Source organism: Giraffa tippelskirchi, chromosome 1 (assembly GCF_054371585.1).
Source record: "Giraffa tippelskirchi isolate mGirTip1 chromosome 1, T2T-mGirTip1v1.2.pri, whole genome shotgun sequence".
In the NCBI taxonomy this organism is placed as follows: domain Eukaryota; kingdom Metazoa; phylum Chordata; class Mammalia; order Artiodactyla; family Giraffidae; genus Giraffa; species Giraffa tippelskirchi.
In genome coordinates, this window is record NC_137275.1 from 204,382,579 (window position 1) to 204,402,466 (window position 19,888).

At 42.4% G+C, this 19,888-nt stretch overlaps 1 protein-coding gene across 1 annotated transcript in view; it reads left to right on the forward strand.

Moving 5' to 3' along the window:
- The window catches only part of SHC3 (SHC adaptor protein 3), a 327,593-nt gene that overhangs the window by 57,223 nt on the left and 250,482 nt on the right, over positions 1–19,888 (forward strand). The window contains exon 4 of the mRNA XM_081572376.1: positions 18,212–18,560. The gene's annotated coding sequence lies outside the window, so the exon portion shown is untranslated. The remainder of the gene's footprint in view (positions 1–18,211; positions 18,561–19,888) is intronic.

Consider the following 19,888-nt stretch of genomic DNA (forward strand, 5'->3'; position numbering starts at 1 on the left):
TTGGCTAGGCTGGGTCCTCTTTGCTTTGTGTGGGCTTTCTCTGGTTGTGGCGATTCACTCTTAATAGTGTTGCACAGGTGTCTCATTGCTGTGGTTTCTCTTGCTGCGGAGCACAGGCTCTAATGTGTGGACTTCAGTAGTTACAGCACACAGGCTTGGTAGTTGTGGCTCTCAGGTTCTAGATCGTGGGCTCAGTAGTTGGGGCAGGTGGCTTAGTTGTTGTGAGGCATGTGGAATCTTCCTGGATGAGGGATCAAACCGGTGTCCCCTGTATTGGAAGCCTAGAGTCCTAATCACTGGACCACCAGGGAAGTCCTCATATGCAGGCTTTAATGTGAACACAAGTTTTCATTTCTCTGTGATTAATGTCCGAGAGTATAAGATTATGGGTCATATGGTAATTGTAAGTTTAATTTTATAAGAAATTACCAAACTGTTTATCAGTGTGGCTGTTCCATTTTGTGTTCCCATCAGCAATGGATGAGTAACTCAGTTTCTCTGCATCTTTGCCAGTAAATAGTGTGGTCATTAATTTTTATTTTGATAAATGTGTAATGATATCTCATTGAAGCTTTATTTTGTATTTTCCTACTGAATAATAAAATTGAACAACATCTTTTCATATACTTATCAGCCATATGTATATCCTCTTCTGTGAAATGTCTGTTATGTCTTTTGTCCATTTTCTAGTTGAAAAAATTTTTTTAAATTGTTGACTTGTGAGTTGAGTTATATATTCTAGATACTAGTCTTTGGTCAGATATGTGGTTGGAAAATACTTTCTCCTAGTCTGTAGCTTATTTTTTCACCCTTTTAACAGGGTCCTTAATAGATCAAAATTTTTTAATTTAGATGAAGATCAATGTAATGATGTGTCAATGTATTCTTTTGAGAATTTCACATTTGGTGTCAAGTCTAAAAACTCTTTATCTGGTCCTGGATCCCAAAGTTTTCTCCTCTGTTTGTTTTTCATTTTGTTTTCTTTTCTTTTGTTTTGGCCATGCCACAAGGCTTAGTGCTATTTTGGTTCCCTAACCAGGGATAAGAAGGATAAGAAGAGGTGGCAAGAATACACAGAAGAACTGTACAAAAAAGATCTTCACGACCCAGATAATCACGATGGTGTGATCACTCACCTAGAGCCAGACATCCTGGAATGTGAAGTCAAGTGGGCCTTAGAAAGCATCACTACGAACAAAGCTAGTGGAGGTGATGGAATTCCAGTTGAGCTATTTCAAATCCTCAAAGGTGATGCTGTGAAAGTGCTGCACTCGATAGGCCAGCAAATTTGGAAAACTCAGCAGTGGCCACAGGACTGGAAGAGGTCAGTCTTCGTTCCAATCCCAAAGAAAGGCAATGCCAAAGAATGCTCAAACTACTGCACAATTGCACTCATCTCACATGCTAGTAAAGTAATGCTCAAAATTCTCCAAGCCAGGCTTCAGCAATACGTGAACCGTGAACTTCCAGATGTTCAAGCTGGTTTTAGAAAAGGCAGAGGAGCCAGAGATCAAATTGCCAATATCCGCTGGATCATCGAAAAAGCAAGAGAGTTCCAGAAAAACATCTATTTCTGCTTTATTGACTATGCCAAAGTCTTTGACTGTGTGGATCACAATAAACTGTGGAAAATTCTGAAAGAGATGGGAATACCAGACCATCTGACCCGTCTCTTGAGAAACCTGTATGCAGGTCAGGAAGCAACAGTTAGAACTGGACATGGAACAACAGGCTGGTTCCAAATAGGAAAAGGAGTACATCAAGGCTGTATATTGTCACCCTGCTTATTTAACTTATATGCAGAGTACATCATGAGAAACGCTGGGCTGGAAGAAACACAAGCTGGAATCAAGATTGCCGGGAGAAATATCAATAACCTCAGATATGCGGATGACACCACCCTTATGGCAGAAAGTGAAGAAGAACTACTAAAGAGCCTCTTGATGAAGGTGAAAGAGGAGAGTGAAAAAGTCGGCTTAAAGCTCAGTGTTCAGAAAACTAAGATCATGGCATCTGGTCCCATCACTTCATGGGAAATAGATGGGGAAACAGTGGAAACAGTGTCAGACTTTATTTTTTTGGGCTCCAAAATCACTGCTGATGGTGATTGCAGCCATGAAATTAAAAGACACTTACTCCTTTGAAGGAAGGTTATGGCCAACCTAGATAGCATATTTAAAAGCAGAGACATTACTTTGCCAACAAAAGTCCATCTAGTCAAGGCTATGGTTTTTCCAGTGGTCATGTATGGATGTGAGAGTTGGACGGTGAAGAAAGCTGAGCACCGAAGAATTGATGCTTTTGAGCTGTGGTGTTGGAGAAGACTCTTGAGAGTCCCTTGGACTGCAAGGAGATCCAATCAATCCATCCTAAAAGAGATCAGTCCTGGGTGTTCATTGGAAGGACTGATGTTGAAGCTGAAACTCCAATACTTTGGGCACCTCATGCGAAGGTTTGACTCATTGGAAAAGACCCTAATGCTGGGTAGGATTGGGGGCAGGAGGAGAAGGGGACAACAGAGGATGAGATGGTTGGATGGCATCACCGACTCGATGGACATGGGTTTGGGTGGACTCTGGGAGTTGGTGATGGACAGAGAGGCCTGGCGTGCTGCAATTCATGGGGTCGCAAAGAGTCGGACACAACTGAGCGACTGAACTGAACTGAACCAGGGATAGAACCCCCTGGAGTGGAAGCACTGTGTCTTAACCACTAAACTGTCAGGCAATTACATCTTCTGTGTTTTTTCATAAAAGTTTTACATTTTTATGTTTTAAATTTAAGTTCATGATCCATTTGACCCATTTAACTTAATCATGGTTTGCTATTGTTGTTCATTCGCCAAGTCGTGTCTGACTCTTTACAACCCCATGGACTGTAGCCTGCCAGTCTTCTCTGTCCATGGAATACTTCAGGCAAGAATACTGGAGCCATTCCCTTCTCCAGGAGATCTTTCCAACCCAGGGATTGAACCCAGGTCTTCTGCATTGCAGGCATTTTTTTTTTTTTTAACCATCTGAGCCACCAAGGAAGGCTGATTTAGGGATAATTGGCATTTTTAACATTTTGAGTCTCTCAGTCTGTTAACATGGCACGTGTGCATGTGTGCTCAGTTGCTAAGTCATGTCCGAACATGACAAGCCCTCCCACTTACTTAGGTCTTCTTTGCTTTTCAATCTAGTTTTGATTACTGTTTCAGGCCCTGGAACAGAACTTCTGACTAATTTAAATATGCATATGCCTATGAATGTATTCTTGCTCTATTTTATTACTTAAATTTATTAGGGAAAGGAAAATATAATATTTTAAAGCTTAAAAAGCTATGGAATGTTTACCTTGTTTAGCAAATAAATTTGCATGAAAAGTGAAAGTTTGTGTCTGACTTTTTGCGACCCCACGGACTATACAGTCCATGGAATTCTCCAGGCCAGAATACTGGAGTGGGTGGCCTTTCCCTTCTCCAGGGTATCTTCGCAACCCAGAGGTTGAACCCAGGTTTCCCGGCATTGCAGGCGGATTCTTTACCAGCTGAGCCACAAGGGAAGCCCATAAATTTGAATACTTTAAGGCTATTCCCTTGGCAATCTTGTTATAATCAAGTCAACAAAATCCTAGTAAAAGATCTTTTTCAGAATGAAAATTCTCATCAACAAAAAAGAGACACTTGTCCATCACCAATGTCTTTCCTGTGCAGAGATCTGTGTACAGTATTGACTCATTTCCTTCATCTGAGATGAGAAGGATGTGTGTAATGGAGTGGGATAACATTTGATCGACACGTCTGGGGACGTGAGTTTCTTCCCTGAAGCTCTCTCTGCTCCTCTCATCCTGGACTGGTTCTTCCAGGAGGGTTGTTTTTTTTCCCTCCAAAAAGCAATAAATTTGTGAAGCGATACAGATAGATAGTTCAGTGTCCCTCACTGTTTTCCTCTTCCAGAAATGTGGTGTCTTTTTTTCTGACACCAGATACGGGATGCTTTCTGACCAGTTTTCCAATTCTGACACCAGTCCTACAATCCATTCAGTTCTGACACCAACTGTCATCTCGGGTTGTCACCGGAGTTTCTGATCCACCAGCTATAAATAGAAAGTTCCCATGTCCCCTTCCTTTGGTTCGATAATTCACTGGAAAGGCCTGCATATCTTATTTTACTTACAGTCTCTGATTTGCTGTAAAGAGTACAACTCAGAACAGCCGCAGGGAAGAGATGCTTAGGGCAAGGTAGAGAGGTGCAGAACTGCCACCTCCGATGTGTTCACCAACCTGCAAGGGACTGAATTATTGTTCAAGGATTTTTATAGCCCAATCTCCAGCTCCCCCTCCCTATCTGGAAGTTTGGAAAAGCCCCCACCCTTTAATCTCCGGTTTGGCCTTTCTGGTGTTGAGCCCCATCCAGAGACCTCACTCTGAGTCATCCCATTAAAACAAACTCACTGGGGCTCTTCATGAATAATAATGGACAGTCCTACCACTAAGGAAATCATTAAGGATTTTAAGAGCTCTGCCAGGAACTAGGCACAAAGACCAAATACATAGGGCACTCTGGTTGGTCTAATCCTTTAAAAGTTCTTTTTTGAACTTTAGGTTTCTTTGATAATTCTTTTCTTCTTCCCTCACTTCCAAATTCTGTTCTCCACTTCCTGTCTCTGTCTGCTTGTTTCCTCCTGCTAAGGTTGGTGGAAGGATGGATGGAGTAAGGGAAAAGGAGGACTAAAATAAAGGGGAGAAAAACAGATGGTAGACTTGAAAATTAACATGGGGGAGAATTCAACTCAGTATCTGAAGCCTAGAATGTTCCTGGAAGAAACCAGGTAAGAGTTGGTGGCTCTGGAGTGGGATGCTGAGGGATTGGACATGTAATTCATGATTAATTTTTTAAATCCTTGTGTTGCACTACTACTTAAAAACTCTCTCTTTTGTCTGTGCCTCAGCAAAAGAAGACTATAACATCTAAATTAACATTGTTAAAAAACAAAATTCAACCGAGTTAATTTGAAGATCTCTGTTAGGCAATTCATGAATCGGGCTGCATCTCATCTATTAATAGCAACTAGAAGGGTGCTTGTGTTACCAAAAGTGGAGTCTGGCTGCTTGTGGCTTAAAAGCCAATAAAGAGGACAGGTTGGTAGAAAGGAAAGTGCTTTAATTTGGATGCTGGAAACTGGGGGAAGGGCAGCTATCTACCGAAAAGCCGACTCTTTGTACCCCACCTACCTGCCTTGCTGACAAGCAGTGGGTAAAAAGAGAGAGGGGGCTACATGCAGAAACAGCACAGTCAGCTCTCATAGTCATCTTGAAATTGGTCATGTGGTGGTCTGACCAGCATCATTTTGATTGGTTTAGGTACAGTTAGGAGAAGGCAATGGCAACCCACTCCAGTACTCTTGCCTGGAGAATCCCGTGCATGGAGGAGCCTGATGGGCTGCAGTCCGAGGGATCGTGGAGAATCGGACACAACTGAGCGACTTCACTTTCACTTTTCACTTTCATGCACTGGAGAAGGAAATGGCAACCCACTCTAGTGTTCTTGCCTGGAGAATCCCAGGGACGGAGGAGCCTGGTGGGCTGCCGTCTGTGGGGTTGCACAGAGTCGGACACGACTGACGCGACTTAGCAGCAGCAGCCCAGGTACAGTTAACCTTCAATTCCAAGGTTAATTTATTTCCATTTCTTGAGGCCTCTCGGCACTGTGGCAGCTTATGTAATGGCTGCAGTCTGGTCATCATGTAGTTAACTTCTTCCAGCTGGTGAGGGTTTCAGTATCTACAAGACAGCTCACAGGATATGGCTCAGAAAGTTATCTATAGCCCTTGAGAAGGAACTAAGTGTCCTTGACTATGCTTGCATGTGTGCGTGCTAAGTAGCTTCAGTCGTGTCTGACTATTTGTGACCCCATGGACTGTAGCCTTCCAGGCTCCTCTGTCCACAAGATTCTCCAGGAAAGAATACTGGAATGGGTTGCCATGCCCTCCTCCAGGGGATCTGCCTGACCCAGGGATCGAACCCTTGTCTCATGTCTCCTGCATTGGCAGTTGGATTCTTTACCATTAGCACCACCTGGGAAGCCCTTGACTAGGCTTATTTGATTTTCTTTGACTGTTTTCCTTTGTTTTTGCATGTTTTCACTTCTCTGACAAAACATATTTTTTGACTAAAATTTTTCCATGAGACAAAAGGCAGGCAGAGGACATAGGGTAGAGGGGCAAGCTCCATAGAGTCCTGCTCTGTTTCACTTGGAAACGTCGTAACGATATGGAAGGTTGGACTTCCCTGGTGGTCCAATGGTTAAGAATTCACTTGCCAATGCAAGGGACCTGAGTTCAATCCCTGGTCCTAGAAGATTCCACATGCCATGGGGCCACTAAGCCCATGTGCCACAACTATTGAGCCTGCACTGTAGAGCCTGAATGTGGCAACTACTGCAGCCTACATGCCTTAGAGCCTGTGCTCTGCAACAAGAGAAGTCACTGCAATGAGAAGCCTGGGCATTGCAACTGGAGAAAGCCTTCCTGCAGCAATGAAGACCCAGCACAGCCAAAAAAGTTAACAGCAAATTTTTTTTTTTTTTTTGGAAAAAGGAAGATTTTTATATGAAGAAGGTTTGGGCAAGGGAGCTATTAGCAAAAGAAAAGAAAGGATTATTTTTAGGCCAGGACATTTTCTTGACAGATTTCCTTATTGGTGCTGATTAGAAAATTCCAAACTGGTTGATTATGATTACATTTCTGGAAGAGGTTGAAACTGCAATTAGGTCAGGTATTAAATCTAGGTTTGGTATCATGAGTATAAGTGATGAGTTTTAGTATAAGTGATGCCGTTTTGGGACATGGTTTTCTTTTCAACAATTCAGAGGAAAAGGAATATTGAGAAAATGTTAACTTAATGGAAAGTAAACATAAAACTAAATCAGATGAAATAAATAAATCCGTCTATAATCCAATAAATGAAAACGGATTAAACATATCCAATACAAAGAAATAGTTCATTTGGAATAGCACAAAACAACTGATCTCTAAGACTTATAAGACAGACACCTAAGACATAATCAAGAAATGTTGACAGTGATATGTAACTGTGAAATAGTAGACAAAAGAGATTATGGTGTAGCAGTATGAATATAAGATAAATTAAACTCTGAAAAAAAAATTTAAGTATTAAAAAGGGTCCTTATTGATGATAAAAGAATAATTATCAGGAAGATATAGCAATTTTAAAAGAACTAGATCTATGTTGACCTAACACAAAGAGACTCTCAGATTTTTTCTCTAGCAAAAAAAATGGTTTATTTGGAATCAGCAAAGAATTGCGTTTGGGGTCTGCCACCATGGGAAGCAATGTGGAAGTCTTCAAGCAACAAGAAGACTCTTTTAAAGAGGCGGAAAGGAAGTTAAGAGGGCCATGGTAAAACAAGAGTCCACTGGAGGAACTGAGAGTATGGTGCTTTTCCATCAGCTGAATTGACAGTCTCTCATTGGCTGAGGTCTTGCCAGGCTAGAAGGCAAAGTCTTCTTCCTCTCAGGCTCTCCTATCATTGTGGGGTGTGAGCGCTCCCCCTGCTGGTCTCCTGACTCTTGTTTCAATTGAGGTTTCTCTTTATTAATTTTTATACCTAACGACTCTTCTTCGACATATTATAAAGCAAAAATCTACAAGGATAGGGGCTGATTTTCACACATCTCTTCCAGAAATGAACAGATCAGTCAGACAAATATTTAGTAAAGATATGAAATATTTGAAGAACAAAAATAAAAAAAAAACTGGAAATAAAATAAAGCACATTCTCAGGACCCTGTGCCAAATGAATAATTATGAATGCTAACATTTGTGGAGTGTTCACCATGTGCCCAGCAGTGATCTGAGTGCTGTAAATGACTAACTCTTGCTAATTTAGGACAAGAGGAAACTGAGGCAGAGAGGAACTGAGTAACTGACCCAGGATTACTCAGCCATTAAGAGGCACAGCTGGATCCGAGCTTACCTGAAGCCAAATCCCATGCTCTTCTCTACTTGACAAGAGGTTGGAAAACTTTCACTACAAAAGACCAGATAGTCAATATTTGGGTTCTCTGGGCCACAGAGTCTGTATCGTAACTACTCAACTGTGCAGCTATAGTGCAAAAGAGACAAGTTGTAAATAAGGTGCAGGATCATATTGCAGTAGACCTTTATTTACAAGAACCAGGCCAGTGACTGTACTTAGGCTATTGGCTGTAGTCCACCAACTCCTGTATTAAACTCTTTTGTGTTTGCACTGTCTTTGGCTTATGTAGAAGTGTTGTGAAAACTGGGAGCATGCAGGGCCACATGGAAGGACAAACATCAAAAGGTGACTGTTAGGGCAACCACATTCCCAGAGCACAACCTAGCATTGTGCTATGTGCGACCACTGTGAAGATTCCTATATAAGCCTGTGTGGATCTGCTTTCACTTCTCTTGAGTGATACCTAGGGGTACAATTGCTGGGTCACATGGTAGATGCATGTTACACTTCTTAATCAAATGCCAAGCTGTTTTCACAAGTGGCTATCCCATTTCACATCTCACCAGCAGCAGCATGTGAGAGTTCCAATAAGTCCACATTTCCACAAGCAGTTAGTATGGTCAGTCTTTTTAACTTTAGACATTTGAATAGGTGTATGGTGACATCTTCCTCCATGGATCACAGCCTTGTCATGGTGAAGGGGCTTGTGTAACTCAGTCCGTTGGGTCTCAGAGTCCATGCTGTGCAGGGCTACCCAAGATGGGTGGGTCACAGTGGTCCACTGGAGGAAGAAATGGCAACTCACTCCAGTATTCTTGCCTGGAGAACCCCAGAGACAGTGTGAAAAGACAAAAAGTCATGACAATGGAAGATGAACCCCCCAGGTTGGAAGGTGTCCAATATGCTACCGGGGAAGAGGGAAGGGCAATTACTAATAGCTCCAGAAAGAATGAAGCAGCTGGGTCAAAGCAGAAATAACAGTTGGCTGTGCCTGATGGTGAAAGTAAAGTCTGATGCTGTATAGAACAATATTGCATAGGAACCTGGAATGTTGGGTCCATGAATCAAGGTAAATTAGACGTGGTCAAGAAGGAGATGGAAAGATTGAACAAGAGCTTTCGTGATAGCTCAGTTGGTAAAGAATCCACCTGCAATGCAGGAGACCCCGGTTCAATTCCTGTGTGGGGAAGATCCACTGGCGAACAGATAGGCTACCCACTCCAGTATTCTTGGGCTTCCCTTGTGGCTCAGCTGGTAAAGAATCTGCCTGCAATGTGGGAGACCTGGGTTCTATCCCTGGGTTGGGAAGGTCCCCTGGAGAAGGGAAAGGCTACCCATTCCAGTATTCTGGCCTGAAGAATTCCATGGACTGTATAGTCCATAGGATCACAAAGAGTCGGATACAATAGAGTGACTTCCCCTAGAACTAAATCTTAGAAACTAGTGAACTAAAATGGATGAGAATGGGTGAATTTAATTCAGATGACCATTTATCTACTACTGTGGGCAAGAATCCCTTTGAAGAAATGGAGTAGCCCTCATAGTCAACAAAAGAGTCTGAAATTCAGTACCTGAGTGCAACCTCAAAAATGACAGAATGATCTCAGTTCATTTCCAAGGCAAACCATTCAACATCACAGTAATCCAAGTCTATGCCCCAACCACTGCTGATGCTGAAGAAGCTGAAGTTGACCAGTTCTATGAAGACCTATAAGACCTTGTAGAACGAACACCAAAAAAAGATGTCATTTTCATCACAGGAGATTGGAATGAAAAGTTGGAAGCCAAGAGATACCCAGAATAACAGGCAAGTATGGCCTTAGAGCACAAAATGAAGAGGGCAAAGGTTAACAGAGTTTTGTCAAGAAAAAACGCTGATCATAGGAAAAACACTTTTCCAACAACCCAAGAGATGACTTTTCACATAGATGTGACCAGATGGTCAATACCGAAATCAGATTGATTATATTCTTGGCAAGTGAAGATGGAGAAGCTCTATACAGTCAGCAAAAACAAGACCTGAAGCTGACTATGACTCAGATCATGGGCTCCTTATTGCAAAATGCAGGCTTAAATTGAAGAAAGCAGGGAAAATCATTAGGTCATTCAGTTATAACCTAAATCAAACCCCTTATGATTATACAGTGGAAGGGACAAATAGATTCAAGGGATTAGATCTGGTAGACAGAGTGCCTAAAGAACAATGGATGGAGGTTCTAACATTGTACAGGAGGTAGTGACCAAAACCATCCCAAAGAAAAAGAAACACAAGAGGTAAAGTGGTTGCCTGAGGAATCTTTACAAAAAACTGAGGAAAGAAGAGAAGCAAAAAAGCAAGGGAGAAAGGGAAAGATACATCAAACTGAATGCTTAGTTCCAGAGAATAGCAAGAAAGAGAAAAGAAGTCCTTCTTAAATGAACAATGCAAAGATATAGAGGAAAACAATAGAATGGGAAAGACTAGGATCTCTCTTCAAGAAAATTGGAGATATCAAGGGAAATTTTCATACAAGGATGGGCATGAAAAAGGACAGAAACTATAAGAACTTAACAGAAGCAGAAGAGATTAAGAAAAGATGGCAAGAATACACAGAAGAACCATACAAGACAGGCCTTAATTACCCAGATAACCACGATGGTGTAGTTATCTAGAGCTGGATATCCTGGAGTGTAGGCAGGTAGATTTTAAGAAATATTACTACAAACAAAGCTAGTGGAGGTGATGGAATTCCAGCTGAGCTATTTCAGATCCTAAGAGATGACACTGTTAAAGTGTTGCACTTAATATGTCAGCAAATTTGGAAAACTCAGCAGTGGCCACAGGACTGGAAAAGGTCACTTATCATTCCAAGTCCAATGAAGGACGATGCCAAAGAATGATCAACCTATCACACAATTGCATCATTTCACATGCTAGCAAGGTAATGCTCAATATCCTTCAAACTAAGCTTCAGCAGTACATGAACAGAGGACTTCCATCTGTACAAGCTGGGTTTAGAAAAGGCTGAAGAACCAGAGATCAAATTGCTAATATTTGTTGGATCATGGAGAAAGCAAAGGATTTCCAGAAAAAATCTACTTCTGTTTCCTTGACTACACTAAAGTCTTTGCCTGTGTGGATCACAACAAACTGTGGAAAATTATTAAAGAGATGGGAATACCAGGCCACCTTACCTGCCTCCTGAGAGACCTGTATGCAGGTCAAGAAGCAACAGTTAAAACCAGACATGGAACAGCTGACTGATTCCAAATTGGGAAAAGAGTACAACAGGGCTCTGTATTGTTACTGCGGATGATGACTGCAACCATGAAATTAAAAGATGCTTGCTCTTGGAAGGAAAGCTATGACAAACCTAAACAGCATATTAAAAAGCAGAGACATCACTTTGTCAACAAAGGTCTGCCTAGGCAAAACTATAGTTTTTCCAGTGGTCATGTATGGGTGTGAGAGTTGGACCATAAAGAAGGCTCTTGTTGTTGCTCAATCAGTCAGTCATGCTGACTCTGAGACCCCACGGACTACAACATGCCAAGCTTCCCTGTCCTTCACTATCTCCTGGAGTTTGTTCAAACTCGTATCCATTGAATCACTGATGCCATCTAACCATCTCATCCTCTGTCATCCCTTTCTCTTCCTGCCTTCAATCCTTTCCAGCATCAGGGTCTTTTCCAATGAGTTGACTCTTTGCATCACGTGGCCAAATTATTGGAACTTCAGCTTCAGCGTTAGTCCTTCCAATGAATATTCAGGATTGATTTCCTTTAGGATTGACTGGTTTGATCTCCTTGCTGTCCAAGGGACACTCAAGAATCTTTTCCAGCACCACAGTTCAAAAGCATCAGTTCTTCGGTGCTCAGCCTGCTTTATGGTCCAACTCTCATATCCGTATGTGACTACTGGAAAAACCATAGCTTGGACTATACCGACCTTTGCTGGCAAAGTGATGTCTCTTTTTTTAAATAGGCTGTCTAGGTTTGTCATAGCTTTTCTTTCAAGGAGCAAGCATCTTTTAATTTCATGGCTGCAGTCTCCATCTGCAGTGATTTTGGAGTCCAAGAAAATAAAGTCTGTCACTGTTTCCATTGTTTCCCCATCTATTTGCCATGAAATCATGAGATTGGATGCCATGATCTTTGTTTTTTGAATGTTGAGTTTTAAGCCAGCTTTTTCACTCTCCTCTTTCACCTTCATCAAGAGGCTCTCAGTTCCTCTTTGGTTTCTTAAATTAAGATGGTGTCATCTGCATATCTGAGTTTATTGATATGTCTCAGCAATCTTGATTTCAGCTTGAGCTTTATCCAGCCCAGCATTTTGCGTGATGTACTCTACATATAAGTTAAAGAAGCAAGGTGACAATGTATAGCCTTGACACACTCCTTTCCCAATTTGAAACCAGTCTGTAATTCCATGCCTGGTTCTAACTGTTGCTTCTTGACCTGCATACAGGTCTCTTAGGACGCAGGTAAGGTAGTCTAGTATTCCTATCTCTTTAGGAATTTTCCATAGTTTGTTGTGATTCACACAGGCAAAGACTTTAGCGTGGAATTCCTTTTCTTTTTTCTATGACCCAAAGGATGTTGGCAATTTGATCTCTGGTTCATCTGCCTTTTCTAAACCCAGCTTGTACATCCAGAATTTCTTGGTTCATATACTGTTGAAGCCTAGCCTGAAGGATTTTGAGGATTACCTTGCTAGCATGTGTTCAGTTCAGTTCAGTCGCTCAGTCATGTCTGACTGTTTGTGACCCCATTAACCGCAGCACGCCAGGCATCCCTGTCCATCACCAACTCCTGGAGTCCACCCAAACCCATGTCCATCGAGTCAATGATGACATCCAGCCATCTCATCCTCTGTCGTCCGTCCCCTTCTTCTCCTGCCCTCAATCTTTCCCAGCATCAGGGTCTTTTCCAATGAGTCAGCACTTCGCATCAGGTGGCCAAAGTATTGGAGTTTCAGTGTCAACATCAGTCCTTCCAATGAACACCCAAGACTGATCTCCTTTAGGATGGACTGGTTGGATCTCCTTGCAGTCCAAGGGACTCTCAAGAGTCTTCTCCAACACCACAGTTCAAAAGCATCAATTCTTCGGCGCTCAGCTTTCTTTATAGTCCAACTCTCACATCCATACCTGAGCACTGGAAAAACCACAGCCTTGACTACATGGACCTTTGTTGGCAAAGTAATGTGTCTGCTTTTTAATATGATGTCTAGGTTGATCATAACTTTCCTTCCAAGGAGTAAGCGTCTTTTAATTTCATGGCTGCAATCACCATCTGCAGTGATTTTGGAGCCCAGAAAAATAAAGTCAGCCACTGTTTCCACTGTTTCCCCATCTATCTGCTGTGAAGTGATGGGACCGGATGCCATGATCTTAGTTTTCTGAATGTTGAGCTTTAAGCCAACTTTTTCACTCTCCTCTTTCACTTTCATCAAGAGGCTCTTTAGTTCTTCTTCACTTTCTGCCATAAGGGTGGTGTCATCTGCATATCTGAGGTTATTGATATTTCTCCAGCAATCTTGATGAAATGAGTACAATTGTGTGGTAGTTTTATCATTCTTTGGCATTGTCCTTCTTTGGGATTGGAATAAAAAGTGACCTTTTCCAGTCCTGTGGCCACTGCTGAGTTTTCCAAATTTGCTGGCATATCGAGTGAAGCACTTCAATAGCATCATTTTTTAGGATTTGCAATAGCTCAGCTGGAATTTCATCACCTCTACTAGCTTTGTTTGTAGTAATTCTTCATAAGGCCTACTTGACTTCACACTCCAGGATGTCTGGCTCTAGGTGAGTGATCACACCATTGTGGTTATCCTGGTCATTAAGACTTTTTGGATATAGTTCTTCTGTGTATTCTTGCCATCTCGTCTTAAAGAAGGCTGAGTGCCAAAGAATCTATGCTTTTGAATTTTGTGGTGCTGGTGAAGTCTCTTGAGAGTCCCTTGGACTTCAAGGAGATCAAACCAGTTAATCCTAAAGAAAATCGATCACCCCTGAATAATCATTGGAAGGACTGATGCTGAAGCTGAAGCTTCAGTACTTTGGCTACCTGATGCAAAGAGCCAACTCATTGAAAAAGACCCTCATGTTGGAAAGATTAAAGGCAAAAGGAGAAGGGGGTGGTGGCAGATGGTGAGATAGTTAGATAGCATCACCAACTCAATGCATATGAATTTGAGCAAACTGTGAGAGATAGTGGAGGATAGAGGAGCCTGGCATGCTGCAGTCTATGGGTCGCAAAGAGTCAGACACAACTTAGTGACTGAGCAACAACAATATGGTGACATCTCATGGAAATTGCAATTTCGTTTCCCTTCTGATTGATAATGTTGAACATCTTATTATGTGCTTATTCACCACTTTTAGATTGTCTTTGGTGAAGTATTTGTTCTAATCTTTTACCTCTTTTGTATTGTAATGTTTGTTTCTGTTGACTTAAAAAATAATCACAACCTAGAAGTTGAGAGTTATGTTTTATTTGGTGGGAATTTTTAGGAGTTCAGGTCCAGAAGATGGCACCTCAAGTAGCCCTGAAAGAACTGTTCTGAGGAGGTGGGGTGAATGGGGGGGTCAGTTTACATAGAAATTTGCCACAAGGGTCAGGTAGTCTGAAAATCAAAAGAGTATTGTTAATTAAGAAAAACCAGGTATCCCAAGTCAAGTAATTTAGCACTTTTCTCTGTATGGGAAGATGCAAGAATCTGGGCTTACTATAATCATTCCTTTCATATGCATCTCAGCTATCTGGCACCAGCATCCCACTATTTGATTTTTCACATTCTTAGTAGGGGGCAGCCTGACAGTTGCTGAATAGCAGGTGTTGTTTTTCCCCTGCACCCTCTGGGCTCAGAAATTCACATTTGGAGGGCTGGATAGGAGTCACTAATGGACATTCTTGTTTGTTGATATGGCAAGAATTGATACTCCATTTCTCATTTCTAACTGGGATGTCAAAATGGTTTGTTGTTTTATACTGCTAAGTTTTGGGGTTATCTTGTTATACAGCAATCATAACCAGAACAGCTTCCCCAATTAAATGGTGCAGGAAATTACGTTAGGTCCCCGTGAGCAAGAATTTGTAAGCAGCTCTTTGCCAGAAACCGCCCTCAGCAGGAAGCCCCTTTTCCTGTCACTTTAGCAAAGTTATATTGTAACTAACTTTCAAACCAGGCACCCCTATGCCCTACTCACCTCCAGCCCAAGCACATGTCTCAAATCTTCTAATCATACAATACCTTGCCTAACCTGTTGGTTCTTTACATAGATCAAAGAAGTAGGAATGAGGAAAAAAGTAATTTACAGATGACGAGATCTCTTCCTTAGCTTCCCCTTCAGTAATCTTGGGAACAAACTGTGTGACCAAGATAACATCTAGAATAAGATCACAAGGAGTCGACAAGTCTGCACACAAGCCTGCACAAAGTGGGAGATAGTGACGACTCTGACCCTCTGTCTCAGTGATCAACTGAGAGCACTCACCTGTTTCTCTTTATGAAGTTTCCTGGCTGAGCAAAATCTTCAGAGGTGGTTTTGGGGGAATACTGAATTCGCTGTCTCCCCATATTGCTGACATTCTGACTGAAGACACCTTTCTCCTTTACCATTTCAGTTCAGTTCAGATCAGTCGCTCAGTTGTGTCCGACTCTTTACAACCCCATGAATCGCAGACGCCAGGCCTCCCTGTCCATCACCAACTTCCGGAGTTTACCCAAACGCATGTCCATCGAGTCGGTGATGCCATCCAACCATCTCATCCTCTGTCGTCCCCTTCTCCTCCTGCCCCCAATCCTTCCCAGCATCAGGGTCTTTTCCAATGAGTCAACTCTTCGCATGAGGTGGCCAAAGTATTGGAGTTTCAGCTTCAACATCAGTCCTTCCAATGAACACCCAGGATTGATCTCCTTTAGGATGGACTGGTTGGATCTTCTTGCAGTCCAAGGGACTCTCAAGAGTCTCCTCCAACACCACAGTTCAAAAGCATCAATTCTGCGGCGCTCAGCTTTCTTCACCATCCAACTCTCACATCCATACATGACTACTGGAAAAACCATAGCCTTGACTAGACGGACCTTTGTTGGCAAAGTAATGTCTCTGCTTTTCAATATGCTATCTAGGTTGGTCATAACCTTCCTTCCAAGGAGTAAGCGTCTTTTAATTTAGGACTGTGTGATTGATTTTGTTAGTGGTGAGTAGCAGGACCTGATTTATTCATAACAAGTTTGGGAGTCAGGAGCACTGGACCACTGGGAGGGTGCTGGGCCTTCCCGTGGGTGGGTCTAGAGGGGAGGACCACCAGGAAGCAGGGACAGAGCATGGAGCACATGCTCCATGGGAATGGGAGGCGTTGCCCATGCCCAGAGAGTGTGTGGGTGGGGATGGGTGTGGACAAGGTGGTGTTGCAGTAGTTGGGACCTGGCTGAGGGTGGGAGGGTGTGTGTGTGTGTATGTGTGTGTGTGTGTGTGTGTGCACTTCTCTGCAGTGAAAGTGCTTATGAGAGAAAAGAGCTGGCATTTGTCAGCTGCCATACCCGAGAGGGCAAAGCATTCTGCAATTGTTTCTGTCAAGTAGGGAATTTGGTGCCCCCATTTCCTTTCTCTTGCTGAGCCCAGACACCACACACTGGAATCTCTTGAGCCGGAAAGGGGAAGGGATGAGCTAGAAAGGATGGCGGAACTGGTTCTCTCTGTAACCCACCTTGGACCCCAGCTCAGGGAGAGAGGACTTGCCTAACAAATGAGACTGCATTGGGTCTGATGTTGATGAACATCCCTCACTGAGCACATTTTTAAAGAGACAACAGGGAAGCAAAATAAAGTTGCATTTGTGTTATTGATACATCATACCAGTTGTGCTTGTTGAGTGTATTTTATAAACATGAACAACTTACATTTTTTTAAAGAGTCTCTGGTATTTCACACAGAAAGGAATGTTGAAAGGCATTTCCTATCTAGAGGCAGCTAAGTAATGCAGTCATAGCAGTGACTGGTTGGAAATAATTTTCCTTTGACAATTCTCTGTGAGTACTGTTTATTTTCAGAGTATTTTTATTTTCATGTGATAGTGCATATTGTAGTGATGAGAGGTTGGATGCCATTTCCCTTTCTCCTGAGGAGTGGGATAGACGACTGGGTCCTTAGAGGCAACCTGGGGAAAATTCCCTTAGGGATAAGAAGGTAGGAGAGAAGATAGGGAGAAGTAACCCAGGTGAGCTCCAAAGAAGATGGCATCTAACCTGGGGGCCTAGACCCCAACACAGTGGATCTAGGTGATCTTTAGTGGCAAAGCTCAAGCCATGTTAATAGAGTTAGGCAAGGAGGTTCCAAGGGCCCAGAGCAAGGAATAGCATTCAAGGCTGGTCAGCCAAATTTTTAGAGCTGCAATCGACAAACTAACCTGATGTTTTCTAAGACGTTCCTTCTGAGAAAGCCCAGTTCTCTCGTGTGAGAATCAAGGTTAATGAGGCCAAGACAGGCAATGGTGGGGACCAGAAATCCAAGAAAGAAAAATCCAGGAAAGGGAAGACAGTGGTATGGTGTTGTCAATGCAGCCCTCTCCTTCCTTCCCTTGAGGCTTGGCATACTTGCTTGTCTTTCTCCCCTGCTGCCCCCACTTCCCACATTTGGGATTCAAAATCCCAAAGGGAGAAATGAGTTTTCTTAGTATTCACTCAATTTTGTGACACGATATTGCTATGTATTGCCATTTTCTCAAGTATTGAATATTTGCATATCAAATAGAGTGTTTAAAATTAATGGAACTTATGGTACCAGGGATTCCTATGGTTGTTGTAACAACATTGGAGTGTTTCAAATAACATTATTGATAAAGGAGCAGGCAAAACTCCATGTGTCCCTGTTTCCATGGATAAGAAACTCTAATGGAGGAATTTGCATTTTTAGCTTCTTGCCTTGTGGGTAATACACCAGAGGAAGCCAAGGATGTTGATAAAGACATGAGCTGGATTCCCCTAAACTTGGCAGGAAACGGCTTCCTACCTGGCATTCACTCTACACTGAGGACTCCACATCACCAGGTACACAGTGCCCTCTCTACCTAGGTGGAGGTCTCTAGGTGTGAAGGAACTAGTAAGATTTGAAGGCCTTTATTTTAGATTTGCAATATCTGCAATACACCATTTGAATGAATGAACCAACTATATTAGAGTTGTTAAAAAAGGGGACATGAAGTGGGAAAACCAGTATGAAATATGGTGCTATCTTTCCTGGCAGGAACACTGAAGAATTGAAGCCCATTTACAACTGGAGAAGTACATTCTCTGCCAGCACCCCCAGGATTTTTCTACCCTTTTGTGTTTAAGAGAAAGAAAAGGCAATCAACCCAAGTGTCCATCAGCAGATGAATGGATAAAGATGTGGTGTATATATATATATTTATATAGTTCCTCAAAAATGAGGAAATACTCTGAAACTCATCACTGACCAGAGCAGGCTGGAGAAACATGACTACTAAATGCAGTGTGATGTCATGGATTGGATCCTGGGACACAAAGAGAATGTTAGTGGAAAAGCTGATGAAATGGAGTGAACTGTGGGCTTCAGCGGTGGCAGATGAACCAAGGTAAGGTAAGTGATGAAAGTGAAAGTGTTAGTTACTCAGTCATGTCTGAATCTTTGTGACCCCACAGACTGTAGCCTGCCAGGCTCCTCTGTCCATGGGACTCTCCAAGCAAGAATACTGGAGTGGGTTGCCATACCCTCCTCTAGGGGATCTTCCTGACCCAGGGATCGAACCTGAGTCTCTTATGCCTCCTGCATTGGCAGGCGGGTTTTTTACCACTAACACCACCTGGGAAGCCCCTGTTGATATATATTTATATAGAAATACCACTCAGTCATAAAAAAAAGAGATTTTATTGTTTGCAGCAACATGGACAGATTTGGAGGACATCAGGCTAAGTGAAATAAGTCAAAGACAAATACAAAGTGTGATATCACTTACATATGAAATCTAAAAAAATGCAACAATCTAGTGAATGTAACAAAAAAAGGAGCAGATTCATAGATATAGAGAGCACACTAGTGGTTACAGGTGGGGAGAGAGAAGGAGGATGGGACAAGATAGGGGTGGGGAGTAAGAGGTACAAACTATTACGTATAAAATACAAGAATATATTGTACAACATGGGAAGTAGAGCCAATATTTCATAATAACTATAAATGGAGTATAGCCTTTAAAAATTGTGAATCATTATATTGTGCACCTGTAAGTTACATACTATTGTACGGCAACTATACTTCAATGAAAACAAAAGAAAACAAAACCACACAAAATAAAGCACCCTGAGATGATTGGAGTTCACACAAGCAAATCTGGTCACCTATTAGGCCACAAGAACTAGAACACCTGACAGTAAAGGCAATGGCCATATTGATGACAATTACCATATTTAAAAAAACAAAAGGGCAGATTTTGATTCTTGCTTTGAGGTCCCTTGCTTGGCTCCTTGAAGGCCCAGTGGGCCTTGCTAAATGACTTTGCTCTCTTTGGAGACACACCAAGGAGATAACTGGACAGATTCCTCTGTGTCACCGTTCTTGCTCTCTTGCATCCATCACATTACTTTCCAGGGTGGGAATGATAAAACTGGTAGTCTGTCTATTTCAAGGGTTTCTGTATTTTAAGGGAATTGTGGGCTCAGGTACGCCCGGTCCACTCCTAGCGCGTCCTGGGCGCAGTAGCCCTGTGCACCCAGCTCCTCACGCCCCGGGCACAGGATCTGCCCTGGGGAGTTTTTGACAGGTAGTCCTCACCCTTCCTCAGGTAAAACCTACCACCGGCGGCTTCATTTCCATAACAACCCTGGAGAGGCAAATGTGTGTGCAAGTGACACACTTTCGCCATTAAAATGACAATGACCTGAGGCCAAATTGTATTTGTTTAAAAAT